Raw genomic sequence first — 8,993 nt, 5'->3', positions numbered from 1 at the left:
CCAGGTCACACAGCAAGGTGAGTGCACAGCTGGAACACAAATTCAGGCAGCCGGCTCCAGGACCATCACCAACACTGAGCCCTGGGGTCCTCAGACTGAGAACGGCTCCCTCTGGGATGCCACCATGACGCTTCCCCAGGACTCCAGCATCAGGGAAGAATGTGTGTTGCAGACAAGAAAGGCTCATGTAGACTGGATACCAGGTTGTTCTGAGTGATCCCCACTAAGAGAATTGCATCTGTAGACCGGGAGAACAGGTGGTGTAGACCAGTGGACACAGGACCAGCCATGTAGACTGGAGGGTCTGGGCAAAAAGGAAATGCAGGGGGCTTCATTCCAAAATTGGTAGGAACTTGAGAGAGTGGGTGCAGAGCATTGCACCAGGTGTAGGCCCTTCTGGGCCTGGGACCCCTCATGACTGCAAGGTCTCCCATGGAGCCACCTGTCGGGGGAGGGCTCCCCTCCCCACAGAAGAAACTGTGGCCGTGTGTTCCTGCTGAGCGAGTCTGCATCAAGAAGCTGACGCTGGGAGAGGCTCTTGAGAGAGCTCTTATCAAGACAACTCAGCACTTGGCAGGTCCCAAGATCTCAGCGAGACCCTCATCATGCCAGTCCGTGTCAGTGGGTGATACCGTTAGTGCCTGAGGGGGGTTTTTTGCTGACTGGATGGACAGAAGCAGAGAAACAGACGTTAAAACTGAGAGCCAGCTTAGAGATACTAATTTTATAAGTTTTCTTTTTAACTCCTCATTTTATAAAGAAAGTAGGACCCAGAAGAGCTCTGGGGTGTGTGTCTAAGCCACATAAGGAGATAGGAAAAGTTCTAGAACTAGAACCCAAGTACCCAGCTTCTAGCTCACCATGTCTTTCTTGTGTATGGCACACATTCCCCCTGCTGCTGGAGCTGTGGGGAGGAGTCTAGTGGCTTCCTCGGAGGAGCAGCTCTCAGTGAGAGGGCCTGCGGTTTAGAGGTTTGGGGAGGGCCCTGGAGCCGGCTGCCTGGGTTCGTATTCCAGCTGTGCACTCACCTCGCTGTGTGACGTGGAGTAGGCTGCTTAACCTCTCAGTGCTTCCACCTCATTATCCGTACAGTCGAGACGACAATAACATTCTTGTAGGTCTTTGGTGTGGATAAGAAAAACTAATACACATGGAAGGATTAGCATAACGAAGTCAATAACTGTTATGGACTCAATGTTGGTGTCCTCCAAAATTCACACAGCGATGTCCTAACCCCCAATGTGACATCATTGGGAAGTGGGGCCTTCGGGAGCTAATGGGGCTTAGATGAGCTCAGGAGGGTAGGACGCCCGTGATGGATTAGGGTCCTTATCAGAACAGGAAGCGAGACCAGAGATTTTTCCTCTCTGCCAAATAGGGGCACAGCAAGAACGCGGATGTCTACAAACCAGGCCAGATGGGGCTCATCAGATGCAGATCAGCTGGCACCTTGATCTCGGACTTCCCGGTCACCGGAAGTGAGAAACGAATGTCTGTTGTTTAAGCCACCTGGTCTCTGGTGTTTGGTTAGGGCCGCCCTGGCAGACTAAGACAACGAGCCTCGGCTATTACTGCTTGCGGACAATAGAACTGGCTGCATGCAGCGTCCAGGCAAGTACCAGGCTCTCCAAGTTGCTTCCGTATGTACAATGGAAACAATCGTAGGGACCTTCCAGGCTCCCGCACAGCGCCGAGCACACTGGCTGACAGATTGGGCAAATAGCAGTTTTCGGCGATAGTAGCTATTACACAAAATCCCAAGTTCTAGAAACGAGATTTTTTACAGAGAGGACCTGCTTTTCATTAAGCAGAGGATAAAAGGAGGACCTAGAGTCCTACCTCCCTCCCTGAAGCCCCCGCAGGGACTGCTCACCCCCAGGCCCATGAGCCAGTGATGTGTTGTGGACTGAGCCACTGAGCTGAGTCCCCTTAAATGGGTCATTCACCCCTCATGCCATTGAACACATTTCATTTCTAAAATGCCTGTTGATCACTGACCCTAAAAGCTATCAGAGTAGCAGGGGAAGAACAAAAGCGACCATAACCCAACCACCAAACCTGTGACATCTGGCTGGCTTGGAAGATAATGTCAGGAGGGAATGTGGTTTATAACATTTGCAGACGGGGGTGCAGACCCAGACCTGGTCCTGCTGACTGAGGTGTCCCTGTTGGGGGCACGGTGGGTGGCGTTTGCAAACATGACCCTGAAACCAGACAGGGAAACTCCGCTTGGCAATCATGACCAATACGTGTAAAATTAAAAAGCCATGGTGGATATGAATTCAATTCAAGGTTACTTAAAAAAATAATAACTCAAAAAATACCAAGGACGGAATAACAGTTTCTGGGCTGGTTGGAAAAGGAGTATTGTGAGCGAGACAAGAAACAAAACAAAACAAAACAAAACACCTCAATTAAGATTATTTTTCTCTGTTGGGTGATGTGATTTTAAAACAATGACCTTCACATCCTGCTTACATCAGCTGTTAAAAATAACATTTGGGGTTTTTGTTTTAGTCTCTCCTAGGCATAGGCTACAAAACCAACCACCTTCGTACATAGAGCAACTTCTTTGTAGGAGAAGGGAGGCTGGCATTTCAGAGCGTAGCTAAAAACTTGCAGAAATGGGAGGGCCCCGCTCTGACCCACTGACAGCCTTGAAGCTTCATCCTCCTGAGGTCCTGTCTCCCTCCTTCCCTCCCTCCCTCCCACACTGCCTTGACTTCACAGTCCCACGGGCTGTGTTCTGGGCCCTGGAGGGAGGCAGAGTGGAGGCAGAAAGCTCCATTTGGGAGGCTGCATTCTCTCCCCATTTGCTGTGCAACCCCAAGCGACTCTTCTGTTTGCTGAGGCTGAAAACGGAATGATCGCTGCTCTCAGGAAGCTAAGGAACCAGACACCGCCTTGAACCTCCCGGAAGAAATTTCACTGAGGACTTAATGTTAATGTTAGCAGTCTTCCAGAAGTCTCCTTTTAGTTCAAATACTGTTTCTAATATTTTGATGCTTCTAGGTTTCAAGGATAACCCAAGTTTAATTTAAAAATACCAGCCGTCAAGAGCTGGTCCAGGAGGAACCCCACTTTTCAGGGGTCACGCATAGAAGGCAGCAGTTCTCTGAGTGTGATCCCCAGACCGGCACCATCAGGGGCACCTGGGAACTTAATAGAAATGCCCATTCTCAGGTCCCAGGCCCACTGAATCAGAAACTCAGGGGGTTAGGGCCCAGGGCTCTGTGTTTTAACTGCCATCCTGGGGATTCTGGCACGTGCTGATGGACGTTTTTCGTAGTTCCCACATTTCCAGGCAGTGCCGTTTTAATGAATCGTTATTCTATGTAAAATTTGGGGAAAAGTCCTTTGACCGGCTTCCCTATGGAGTTGGAGCTTCAAGCGTAACTCCCACAACTGGAACCCCGTGTCCCGAGCGCTCTTCAACTTGACTGCATTGTCGGCCATTTTCCCCGTAGCATCTTCGAAACGTTCTGTTCCCCACAAAGACGTGAAGGCTCTTCTAAAGGAGAACAGAGCTCCGCCAAATAGTCTGCAGACAGGCCGGTGTGCAGCTTATGCAAGGTATTTCTTTCAGGGGTAGGAAAGAGGCCTGTCAGGACGAGAGAATACCTCACGTAGACAGCAGTCTCAGGACAAAGATGAGCTAAGTCGTATGTAGAGATGCTCTTTCTCCAGGGACGGCATAATCACTTAAACGCACGGGGTGTCTGTCACTACCCCTGGTTTTTGGGGGCCCTACCTTTTGGAGAATAAAGCACGGTAGTGCTGGAGAGATGAGAACCCGCTGCGCACTCCCTGCCGGTGTCAGCCCCGGTGGGTCAGCATCTGTACGCCGTGGAAACTGGCAGACTCTACAAATGAGGACTTGAACTATTTTTCATTTTTGAAAGCTGGTTTACCAGCACGCCGCAGGATTTAGGAGCCTACAGAGCTTCAAGGGAGGCCCTACTGACTAAGCACATCTCTGGAATAGCAATCTTTTGAAATACTTTTTATTTTAGGATCAAGACTCGTCGTGATGCCTGGCAGGACGGTGCCCACACTGGGATTCAAAGCAAACCTACTGGAAGACTTCCTTGTGCCCCTTGATCATTGCTGTTCTTGCTTCTGTGATGAGGCTTCTGCTAGATACCCAAACCCTTTTTGCTGGGGATCACCTAGCTGTCTGCCAGGCACTCCTATCTCCCGAAGGGCCATGCTGGTGGGCTTGGCCATTGGGGTTGACTCCCTCTGTCCCCCTTCACTCTCTTTTTCCTTGCAGTCTACTCCCACAGCAATCAGAGCACTAGCGTCTTAGTGAAAGGGAGATTTCCATTAATTTGTACAGTTAATGCTGACTGAGCGCCTACTGTGCTCCAGGCACTTACGGGCATAAGTCTACAAACATGGCCTCACTTAGTATTTACAGAAGCCCCAAGAGGTAGGTCCTACTAGTATCTCCATTTTTCAAGTGAGGGAGCTGAGGCTTAGAGAGGTAGGTAAAGGTCAAGAGCATAGAGGATTTGAACTTGACATGCCTGATTCTTGTCTTTCTCCCACATAAAGCCCTGGTCGCAGACACTGAAGTCTACTTGGAATTGATCTTGCAGCCAGTTCTTTCTTGCTTTGGGCTGTGTTATCTCTCTGGAGCCCTTTAGCATCTTGGGCAAACAGACATCTGGTGGGTTTGCTGTCGATGTAGGTCTCAAGCCCAGGATTAGATACACTTTAAGTTCCAGCTAGGACAGCCTCCTCCTCCCCCAGCTAGTCCATCAGTGATTTATTCAGTGCTTGCTGTAGTGATTTTGCTTTATAACCGCTGCTAAAGCTTTAAAAACATAGAGAATGTTTTGGGCTCTGACCCAGAGATTCTGATTTATTGATTAAGGTGTAAGGCCTGGGAATTGTTAGTAAGCTTTTTCAGAAGGTTGGATAATTAGAAAAGCCTCCGTGTTAGATACCTAAAAATGCCAGACAAAATTTCTAAAACACATCCTTTTAAATGTGTAACTGAGCTCTTAAGACAGTAAAATCCCCAGGGCGCCTGGATGGCTCAGTCGGTTAAACGGCCGGCTCTTGGTTTTCGCTCAAGTCATGATCTCAGGGTCCTGGGATCGAGTTCTGCATTGGACCCTGTACTCAGCTGCGTCTGCTGGGATTCTCTCTCCTCTTCTGCTGCCCCTCCCCCTGCTCTCTCACGCGCGCTCTCTCTCAAATAAATAAATAAATAAATCTTAAAAAGACAGTAGAATCTTCTAGAGGCAAAATCAAAGACAGGTGAGCCTAGGAGCTGATTCTGGAGTCATGCTTGGTGACAGGGTGCTCTGAGAGGAAGGATGTAGCAGGCTAGCAATGAACTAGGAGACTATTAAAGCATCATTTACATTTAATGCACACAAAAGAATATCACTCTTTAAACCGTTGTGTTGTTGCCAGATGTAGTTCATTCACGTCATGGCTGTGTAATATTCTATGGCAGGACTGGATCCCCATGTTCTATTCATTCTCCTGGCATGGATACTTGGGACGTGTCAGGATTTTTACTCTCATGTACTTATGAACAAGCCCATGCATGTCTCCTGGCACGTGTGTGACAGATTTTCTCTAGGAAGAGAATGTATTTAACATGGAACTTATGATTCTTGCCCCCTAATTTCCTGTACCTACTGTCTTCCCCATGTCACCTAACGACAATGCTATCCTTCCACTTGCTCAGGACAAAACTTTGGTGCCCTCTGTATTAGCTTCCTCTTGTAATAATAAATTACCACAAGCTTTGTGGCTTGGAACAACACAGATTTACTATCCTATATTATTTATTTATTTATTTATTTATTTATTTATTTATTTAAAATATTTTATTTATTTATTTGACAGAGAGAGAGACAGCCAGTGAGAGAGGGAACACAAGCAGGGGGAGTGAGAGAGGAAGAAGCAGGCTCCCAGCAGAACAGGGAGCCCAATATGGGGCTCGATCCCAAGACCCTGGGATCATGTCCTGAGCCAAAGACAGACAATGACTGAGCCACCCAGGCGCCCCTATCCTACATTTTTTTAGATGAGAAGTCCAACACGGGTCTCACCAGGCTACAATCCAGGAATTGGTAGGGGTGTGTTCCTTCTGGAGGCTTTAGAAGAAAACATGTGTCCTTGCCTTTTCCAGCTGTTGGAAGCTGCCTTCTGGGCACATGGCCCCATTCCTCCACCTTCAGAGTCAGCACGGTTGGGTGGAGTCGTTCTCAAGCTGCCATCTCTGGTTCTTCCTCTTCCACTTTGAGAGACCCTTACGAGTATATAGGGTCCACCCACATAATCTAGGAAAATCTCCCTATTTTAAAGTCATCTGATTAGCAACGTTAATTCTGTCTAAAACCTTCATTCATTTCCTTTTGCCATGTAATCCAACATATTCACAGGTTCAGGGATTAGGACGTGGGCATCTTCTTTTTTTAAGTAATTAATTTTTTTATTGACATGTAACTGACATACACTATCCTGTTAGTTTCAGGTGTACCTCATAGTGATTCAATATTTTTATACATTAAGAAATGATTCCCACAAGAAGTCTGGTCACTATCCGTTACTATACAAAGTTATTGCACTATTATTGATTATATTCTCTCTGCTGTACTTTACATCCCCATGATTTATTTGTTTTATAACTTGAAGTCTGCACCTCTTAATCCCTTTCACTGATTTCACCCACCCCCCAACCCTTCCCCGAGGATACAGACATCCTTGTGGGACCCTTGTTCTGCCTACCACACCATCCTTGATGACTGTTATGCATGATAAAACTAATCTGTTAGACTCTGTGGGCTCAGTTTTCAACATACATTGAAAATCCAGCCACTTCTTATCAGTCTACTGCTACTGCTCCCTGGTCCAGCCCACCACCCCTTGGGCGATTACTGCAGTGGAGTTGTGACAGGTGTCTCTCTGTCATCCTTGTGGTCTCACCTCAATATATCAGCCACCTTGATCCTCTTCAAATGTAAGTCATATGTCACTCTTCACACAAAACTCTCCAGAATCTTTTCATTTTCTCGGAACAAAGGCCCAGATTCTCACAATGGCCCACAAAGTTCTTTGATTCATGCATTCNTGCCCACCTCCAACCTCTCTGCTCATCTTCTCATGCTCTCCTCATTGCTTATAATTTGGTTATTAATTTCTACCTCCTTCCTTCTAGAAAGCAAGTTTCATGAGGGTAGGGATTTTTGTCTGGGTTATTCACAGATACCTGCTCAGAGCCTGGAACTCAGGATTTATCCTAAGAATGACTTTTTGTTCAAAGGTTTACACCAGCAGCCTGGACAGAGATGAGGCTCTGAACCAGCAAAAGAGGGGGGAAGGAAACAAAATACCTACATAAATTTGAGAACCTGAAAAAAAAATCCCTCCCACAGCCAAAGGCAATGACAAGGGTTTTATCCTGTCTTGGCCTGGGCAGTTTCTTGGTTTCCAGGGGCTGGGAGGAGGGGGGAATGGGAATGACTGCTTAATGGGTACTGGATTTCCTTTTGGGGTGATGAAAATGTTCTAGAGCCAGATCGTGGTGATGGTTGCCTAACACTGAACGTACTAAATGCCACTGAACTGCACACTTTAAAATGGTTAGAATGCCAAAGTTCACTCCACAAAATCTCTGCAGTCTCCTGAGGAATTGTTACCACAGGCCTATTGTCCTGTGGATTTGGGATTGAGTTTACACTCCCTGCATTGTCAAGGGACTCCCAAAGCCAAGAAATTAGCAGACGAAGTAGTCTTGGGCTGGGGATACCCCTTGAACCTCTGAGAAAAGCAAGTGCTTCAGGAACTCAGGAGGAAGAATGTTCCTACAGCCCAGGCAGCATTGGATTCCCCCAGGCAAATCCCCACTGAACAGGAGCTCACTATTGTGAATCCCACAATCCCAAGGGGTTGGGGAGGGAGGGTTGGGGTAGGTGAGGGGGGTTTGGGGGGTGGGAAGAACTCCATGTGGACAATATGAGCAGGCAAAACCAATGGCAGAGTTAAACGGCCAAGAACTCTAGGTAATAGGATGGTCAAGTAGAGACCAGAGAATATGTATAAACTGATTAAGGACCAAAATAAGCACAAAAATAGGAAAAGTGAGGGAAAAAAACTAATATCCTATATCAGGAAAATCAGGCATGTCTGAAAAAGACTAAAATAAAATTTCTAGAAATTAAAGCAAAAGTCTTTAAAAATCTTAAAAGACGGATCAAAGGAGCTACGTTAGCAGGGTTTCAGAGAGAAGCTAGGAGCTGAAAAATGTATTTGTGGCATTAACCCAGAATGTAATATGGAAAGACAAGGAGAGGATAAAAGGACGTGGAGTACAGGGTAGGAAGGTCTACATTATCTGTAATAGAATCTCAAGAAGAGATAAAAGACGATAGGGAATAGTCAATATTTAAGAAACAACAGGGAAATTTCTAGAACTGGATGAAAGACATCAGATTCAGGAAACACAATGAGTCCTGAGCCAGAGAAATCTCCTGAGGCATGATGTGCATGAAGACAGATCTCCAGTCCTGGGAGAGGCCCTGGACAAACAGGGAGCAGGACGGGGCGGGCCCACAGGTCATGGAACATACCCAGGTTTTCAGGCGGAAGCACAATTTTTCTTCACACAATTTTTCCTTTCACAGGGCAAAAAATTATAGATAGTGCTCTAGAAATATCTTATAAAATCTCAGATATTTGGGAGAAATACTTTGAAAATTGGCTTCATATCCTTTTTTTATGTTCAATTAGCCAACATATAGCACATCATTAGTTTTTAATGTAGTGTTCAGTATTTGTTGTGTGTAACACCCAGTGTTCATCACCACACGTGTCCTCCTTACTACCCATCACCCAGATACCCCATTCCCCCACCCCCTCCCTTCTGAAACCCTCAGTTTGGTTCCCAGAGTCCAGAGGGGCACCCTCTGGTTTGTCTCCCTCTCTGATTTCTTCCCCTTCGCTTTTCCCTTCCTTCCCTAATGGTCCTC

This window comes from Ursus maritimus, unplaced genomic scaffold, assembly GCF_017311325.1.
Source record: "Ursus maritimus isolate PB19 unplaced genomic scaffold, ASM1731132v1 scaffold_15, whole genome shotgun sequence".
Lineage (NCBI taxonomy): Eukaryota > Metazoa > Chordata > Mammalia > Carnivora > Ursidae > Ursus > Ursus maritimus.
The sequence above is the reverse complement of the archived record's forward strand: the minus strand, read 5'-3'. Positions refer to the sequence as shown.